At 37.4% G+C, this 8,111-nt stretch overlaps 1 pseudogene across 1 annotated transcript; it reads right to left on the bottom strand.

The window, feature by feature from the left end:
* Positions 1-6,710: 6,710 nt before the first annotated feature.
* Positions 6,711-7,320, bottom strand: LOC309958880 (COMM domain-containing protein 2-like; annotated as a pseudogene). The gene has a single exon. The product of its transcript is annotated as a COMM domain-containing protein 2-like (transcript).
* Positions 7,321-8,111: the final 791 nt, after the last annotated feature.

The following is an 8,111-nucleotide window of genomic DNA, read 5'->3' as shown; positions in this document are numbered from 1 at the left end:
AGAAAGATTGGTTACCTCTCTCTCTTTGTGGTAAGAATGATCAGTGTAGTCAGCCTGATCCATCCATTCTAAAATTACCTATCAGCCTCTCACCTAACAGTTTTAGCAGCCATTGATAACTATCGTCATGATGAGGGTTTCTTGCCCTCAGCACTACTGTCATTTTGGGCAAGATAATTCTTTGTTGGTGCTGCCCTGTGCACTGTAGGATGTGTAGCAGCATCCCTAGTCTCTGCCTGCTAGATGCCAATAGTATCTCTCCCTGCCTCCAGTTGTGACAATAAAAATGTCTCTAGATATTGCCAAATATGACCTGTGGGGCAAAATCACCTTCCCTACCATCCCACCTCCATCCCCAATTTGAAAATCACTGGTCTAGAGCCCTTATCTCAGTGGAGCCAAATCACCTTCCCTACCATCCCACCTCCATCCCCAATTTGAAAATCACTGGTCTAGAGCCCTTATCTCAGTGGAGCCAAACACAAATTCAACCTTTTCAGTGAAATCTTCCCCTAACACCATCTTCCTACAACCCAAAATCAACCCCTTCAACTCTGTATTTCCCTAGCACTCTGTGACATTCTAGTAGCATTTATTGCATTATTTTACAATTGTTTGGGTCTGTTCCCTTCCCTAGAACGTGAGCTCCTCCAGGGCAGCCTCCACACCTTTGTATTCGTACTGTCTGAAAGAGTATCTGAATGTAGGGCTCAATGGATGAAATGCCTAATCAAGGCAAGAGGCCAGAACCTCTGAGTTCCCTGATCCCACTAAGAAGAAAAGCATGACTGCCCATCTGATTGCTCAGGAACCATTTCTGAAGTTTGCCTATTAGAGGGCCCTTGTGTCGAATGGACTGTTTGCGAGAAGTTGTTTGGAGTCAGACCTGTCATTATAGTTGAGAATTCATTCATTCGTTCAAGAAACATACTGAGCACCAACTACTGGACAAACATTTTTTCCCTCCAAATTAGAGATGTGTGAAGAACAAGCCAGAAAAGGTACTCCCTGAAAAAGCTATATCCTAATGCTAGGGGGACGTGCCTGAGGTGTCAATAAACAAATACACAAATAAATACATAGATAAGCAAGATAATCTCAACTTGGGATTGTAAGTGTATAAAGAAAATAAACAACATTATATGATAAAGAGTAGAGAATGGGAAACAATTACTTTTAGATAGAGAAAGAATGAGGTGGAGAAAGCCATGAGCAAAACAGGGAAGGGCATTCCAGGCAGAAAAAAGAGCAAATGCCAGGACTCTGCAACAGAAAAGAGCTCGATGTGTTCAAATAACAGACCGCAGGTCAGGGTGACTGGAGCACACTGAGAGGGACACGTGGAACAAGACAGCTCAGAAGCATGGGCAGGACAGTGTAGACCATGGGCAAGTTTTGGACTTTAAGAATGAGAAGAAGGTGTTGAATAGCTTAGGTAATAGATTTGGGGACTTCCCTGGTAGCACAGTGGTTAAGAATCTGCCTGCCAGTGCAGGGTTCGAGCCCTGGTCCGGGAAGATCCCACATGCCGTGGAACAACTAAGACCGTGTGCCACAACTACTGAGCCTGGGCTCCAGAGCCCACGAGCCAGAACTACTGAAGCCCGCACGCCTACAGCCCATGCTCCGCAAGAAGAGAAGCCACCGCAATGAGAAGCCTGTGCGCGGAGACGAAGAGTAGCCCCCGCTCACTGCAACTAGAGAAAGCCCGTGCACAGCAGCAAAGACCCAATGCAGCCAACTCTATGCTTAACTTTTCAAGAAATTGCTGGACCATTTTTCCAAAATGAATAAACAATTTTACAATCCCACCAGCAATATATGGTTCACCTCCACGTCCTTGCCAACACCTGTCATTGTTTGTCTTTTTTTAGCCATCTGAGTGGAATAGAGGAGTATCTCGTGATTTTGATTTGCATTTTCATAATGACTAATGATTTGAGGATCTTTCCAAGTACTTCTTGGACATTTTTACATCTCCTTTGAATAAAATGCCCATTCAAACTTTTTGCCCATTTTTAATTGGGTTATCTGTCTTTTTATTTTGGAGTTGGAAGAGTTCTTTATATTTTCTAGATACAAATCTTTTATTGGATATATAATTTGCAAATATTTCTCCTCATTCTGGAAGTTGTCTTTTCACTTTCTTGATGGTATCCTTTGAAGCACAAAAGATTTTAATTTTGATGAAGTCCTATTTTTTCTTTTGTCCCTTGTGCTTTTGGTGTTATATCTAGTAAGGCTTTGTCTAACCTAAGGTCACAAAGATTTACTCTTGTATTTTCTTGTAAGAGTTTTATTGTTTTAGCTCTTACATTTAGGCCTATGATCCACTTGAATTAATTTTTGTATGTTGTGTGAGAAAAAGGTCCCACTTCATCTTTTGCATAAAGTTATCTAGTTGCCCCAACACCATTTGTTGAAAAGATTATTCTTTTCCCATTGAATGGTCTTGGTACCCTTATCAAAAATCAGTTGACAATAAATGTGAGAGTTTATTTATGGATACTCAATTCAGTTCCATTACCTATATGTCAATCTTATGCCAGTACCACATGGTCTAGATTACTATAGATTTGTAGTAAGTTTTGAAATTGAGAAGTGTGTGTCTCCCAGTTTTGTTCTTCTTTTCAAGATAATTTTGGTTATCCTGGTTCTCTTATACTTCCACAAGAATTTTAGGCTCAGCTTTTCAATTTCTGAAAGGAGGCCAACTGAAATTTTGATAGAAATAGTGTTGAATCTGAAGATTAATTTGGGGAGTACTGCCATCGTTAAGTCTTTCAAACCAAGAAAATAGGATGATTTCCCTTTTATTTATGTCTTCTTCCATTTCTTTCAACAATGTTTTGTGCTTTTCAGTATGCATGTTTTGCACATCTTTTGTTATGATTATTCTTAACTATTTTACTCCTTTTGATGCTATTGGAAATGGAATTTTAAACATTTCATTTTGGATTGTTCATTTGTGTATAGAAATACAATTGATTTTCATATACTGATCTCATACCTACAACCTTGCTGAACTCATTTACTAGTTCTATAGTGTGTGTGTCTTTTTTTTTTTTTTTTTTTTTTTGCCTAATTGCCTTGGCTAGAATTCCTATAACAGTGTTGAATAGAAGTGGAAAGAGTGGCATATTTCTCTTGTGCATTACCTTAGGGGTAAAGTTTTAAGTCTCTCACTATTAGGTATGATTTAGAAGTGTGTATTTTACAGATGTCCTTTATCAAGTTGAAGAAATTACCTTTGATTGCTACTTTGTTAGGTATTTTTATCATAAAAGGGTATATAGTATTTTGTCAATGGCTTTTTGGAATCAATAGTATTACCATATGTTTTTTGTTATTTATTCCCTTAATATGATGCATTACATTGACTTTACTGTGTTGATTCAATTTTGTATTTGCATTCTTGGGACAAGTCTCATTTGGTCATGGTTGTATAATCCTTTAAATATGTTGCTAGATTCAGCTTGCTAGTATTTTGTTAAGGATTTTTGCATTTATATTCATATGGGATATTGGTCTGTGGTTTTCTTGTGATGCCTTTGTCTGGTTTTGGTATCAGAGTAATACTGGTTTCATAGAATATATTAGGCAGTGTTCCCCCTTGTTCTATTTTTTTCTAAGAGTTTGCAAAGGATTAGTATTCTTTTTTAGACATCTGGTAGATTTCAATAGTGAAGCCATCTGGGCCTGGGTTTCTCTTTGTGAGAGCTTTTTTTTTTTTATTACTAATTCATTCTATTTACTTATTATAGGTCTGTTCCGATTGTCTATTTCTTCTTGAGTCAGTTTTGGTAGTTTGTGTCTTTCTAGGAATTTGTCCATTTTTTCTGTGTTATCTATTTTGTTAGCATACAATAGTTCATACTATTCCCTTATAATACTTTTTATTTCTGTAAGTTCAGTAGTGATGTCCTCTCTTTCTCTCCTGAGTTGAGTAATTTGAGTTCTTCTTTTTTTTTTCTTGTTCAGTCTGGCTAAAAGTTTGTCAATTTTATTGATTTTTCAAAGAATCAACTTTTGGTTTCATGGAGTTTTTTTCTATTGTTTTCTAATATTTTTTTCACTACCTTCCACACTCATCTGAATTATTTTCTTCCTTCTGCTAGCTTTGGGTTTAGTTTGTTGTATTTTTGTAGTTTCTCAAAGCGGCAGTTTAGGCTATTGATTTAAGATCTTTTTTTTTTTTTTTTTTTTTTTTTTTTGTGGTATGCGGGCCTCTCACTGTTGTGGCCTCTGCCGTTGCGGAGCACAGGCTCCGGATGCGCAGGCTCAGCAGCCATGGCTCACGGGCCCAGCTGCTCCGCGGCATGTGGGATCCTCCCGGACCGGGGCACGTACCCGTGTCCCCTGCATCGGCAGGCGGACTCTCAACCACTGCGCCACCAGGGAAGCCCTAAGGTCTTTTTTAATATAAGAAGTTACACATAAAATTTCTATCTAAGCACTAGTTTTGCTTTATCCCATAAGTTTTAGAATGCTCTGTTTTCATTTTCATTAATCTCAAAGTCTTTTCTTATTTCTCTTGTGATTTCTTCTCTAACCCATTGTCTATTTTAAGAGCATGTTGTATAATTTCCACATATTTGTGAATTCTCCAAATTTCCTTGTTATTAATTTTTAATTTCAATCTATCATGGTTTGAGAACATACTTTGTATGTTTTAAATCCTTCTAACATTTTTTTTTGGCTTGTTTTGTGGCTTAAAGTATGGTTTATCCTAGAGGATGCATCATGTGTGCTTGAGAAGAATGTCTGTTCTACAGCTATTGAGTGTTCTATAAATATGTTAAGTGTCTAGTTGGCTTATAGTGTTATTCAAATCTTCTATTTCCTTTGATTTTCTATATGGTTGTTCTAGCTATTGTTGAATGTAGGGTATTGAAGTCTCCAATTATTATTGTTCAATTGTCTATTTCTCCTTGCACTTCTGTCAGTTTTTGCTTCATGTATTTTCAGCTCTGTTGTTAGGTGATATGTTTGTAATCTTTGTGTCTTTTTCCTTATGGATTGACACCTTTGTCATTACAAAATCTCCTCTGTTTCTATGACACTTCTTGTCTTAAAGTCTATTTTAGGATAGTCGTCCCCCCATCCCCATCCCCAGTTATCTTTGGTTATTCTTTGCATGATATCTCTTTTTATATCATTTTTTCAATTTATTTATGTATTTGAAGCTAAATATGTCTCTTTTAGACAGAATACAGTTGGACAATGTTTTATAAAATCCATTTGCCAATCTCTGCCTCTTGATTAGAGTGTTTAGTTCATTTTGCTATTTGTTTTCTATATGTTTTATATCTTTTTTGTTCCTCTAGTCCTCTGTTATTTCCTTCTTTTGTGTAAAATAGATATTTGCTAGTATACCATTTTAATTCCCTTGAGATACACACACACACACACACACACACGCATACACACACACACACAAGACTTTGAGATTAATGAAAATGAAAACACAGCATCCCAAAATTTATAGGATGAAGTGAAAGCAGTACTCAGATAGAAATTTTACCTGTTAACTCCTTATATTAAAAAAGATCTTAAATCAATAGCCCAAACTGCCATTTGAGAAACTACAATATATATTTGTATATATATATATATTTTTTTTTTCAACTTTATAAGGAAGAAGGGATATTTATTTGGAATGGTCTCTCTTTGTCCTCTTTGTACTTTATTCAAACAAAATTATTAAAATAATAATTTATAACCAGATAATTAAGAATTGATTACATTATGTCTGCATCCATTGTTTATAAATGTAAATAACAGTGTGTCACTTTTTTTTTTTTTAGCTGTGTCGTGCAGCTTGTGGGATCATAGTTCCCCAACCAGGGATTGAACCTGGGCCCTGGCAGTGAAAGTGCCAAGTCCTAACCACTGGACCGCCAGGGAATTTCTCCTGTGTATCTCTCAGATGCTTTGGTTAACAGGAAAAAAAGCAGTCCTTGATAAAATGCAATATTTTCACACAAATTTGTGTACTATAAGTTTATTAGCCATGGCAACTTAAACTTAAGCAACATAGTAATTACTTATTATATTCACATGCAAGGAAAAATGCATGAACTGCCTAAACGATATAGCATTAAAAAAATTAATATTCACTTCCAACTATTCTGTGGCTATTAACATCATGTGGTGCCTTTAAAGGTCAAAAACAATAAGCGTCTAGAAATATTCAGAATAGTAATACATTGTGAATTTTATTTTCAAATTTAGGTCAATAAGAAGGAAAATAATAAAGTTAAGTAGTCAAAAGAAGTATCTAAAAAAGGACATTTATATATACAGAGGATTTGAACAGTACATATTCACTTCCAGTTGATTCAATCCTATTTACACATTTAAAATAGAAAATACATCTTTTTTTTTTTTTTTTTTTTTTGGCCAGGCTGCGAGGCTTGCAGGATCTCGGTTCCCCAACCAGGGACTGAACCCCAGCCATCGCAGTGAAAGTGCTGAGTCCTAACCACTGGGTCACCAGGGGATCCCCAAAATACATCTTAATTGTCAAGAAGCTGAAGACATTTAGCACCAGGAAAGGAACTTTACTTAGTCTTTGATCATGACCTCAATTTCTTGACATAGGAAAAGAAATTTTATGAAATCTCTATGTATTTATCACTATCAAAAGAATTTTGAAAAGTAACTGCTATATATCATCAATTCACAAGCGATTCAAAGGGAAGAAAACCTTAAAACTGGGACTCCTTGATATTGCGCACAGCTCTCCTATGGTGGTCTGTTTTCATCTCCTTCAAGGCTTGCTCCAATTGCTGAACCAAATGGAGCAGGGTGGCTGGGTGTGTCTGCAGAACTTGGGTGTTATGACCTCCATTCTATTAAGGTGTAGCTTTATAGTCACTGTTGGTTTAATCTGTTGCCTGAGGCTTCTGCTTGCAAGCTGTACATCTAGTCGCCATTCAAGGGCTGTGGTAACTGGGGAGGTCTGGTGCTGATTCACTCAGGATAGTTCTGATCTCCTTTCTGTTGTCCAGAAAAAGCTGAAGTAACAGTTTGTTCAATTCTTCAGAGAATCACAGAACAAAAACAGTCTTGGAAATCCAGTTCAGAAATCATAAGCTTTGAACTTTCAGTGAGGAGGTATATTAATACTTCCACACCATGTTGGACAGTGTCACTACTCACACTGAGCTTTCTCGCAGCGCCTTTGTAGATCTTGGGGTTCGAGCCTCACCTCGGGAACTCCACCACAATTCGCCCAAACTCAGAGACCACCGTGCTGTCCACTTGAGGCAGGAAGGCCAGGTGCTCCTTGTGCTCCTCTGACAGGACCAGTGGCATCTTCACCGGGCGGCCGATTTCATCCTTATTTTTTTTAAGTTAGTCTTAGTGGTTGCCCTGGCATCTTATTTTTTTAATTAATTAATTAATTAACTGATTGATTAATTTATTTTTGGCTGTGTTGGGTCTTCGTTTCTGTGCGAGGGCTTTCTCTAGCTGTGGCGAGCAGGGGCCACTCTTCGTTGCGGTGCGCGGGCCTCTCACTGTCGCGGCCTCTCCCGTTGCGGAGCACAGGCTCCAGACGTGCTGGCTCAGTAGTGGCTCACGGGCCTAGTTGCTCCGCGGCATGTGGGATCTTCCCAGACCAGGGCACAAACCCGTGTCCCCTGCATTGGCAGGCAGATTCTCAATCACTGCACCACCAGGGAAGCCCTGCCCTGGCATCTTAACTTAAAACAATTTAGTTCAGATTAATACCAACTAATTTTCAATAGTATGTGAAAAAACGCTCAAATAAATAAAATTCCTTCCCCCTTCTTCATGCTATTATTGCCATACAAGTTACATGTTTACACATTATAAGTGCATCAATAGTTTTATAATTATTGCTTTATGCAGTGTTTTTAAAATCAGATAATAGAAAAAAAGAGTTACAAAAATACATTTATACTTTCTTTTATATAATATTTATCTATGTAAATGGTAACTATGTAGTTACCATTACTGGTGCTCTCCAAATCTTGTGAATTCAGTTTACTGTCTAGTGTCCTTTTATTTCAGCCTGAAGGACTTCTTTTAGTATTTCTTGTAGGGCAGGTCTGCTAGTAATACATTCTCTGTTTTTATTTTTC

The sequence above is a fragment of the Leucopleurus acutus genome, assembly GCF_964270905.1.
Source record: "Leucopleurus acutus genome assembly, chromosome: 3".
NCBI classification, from domain to species: Eukaryota; Metazoa; Chordata; class Mammalia; order Artiodactyla; family Delphinidae; genus Leucopleurus; species Leucopleurus acutus.
This window is presented reverse-complemented; position numbering and strand designations above follow the sequence as displayed.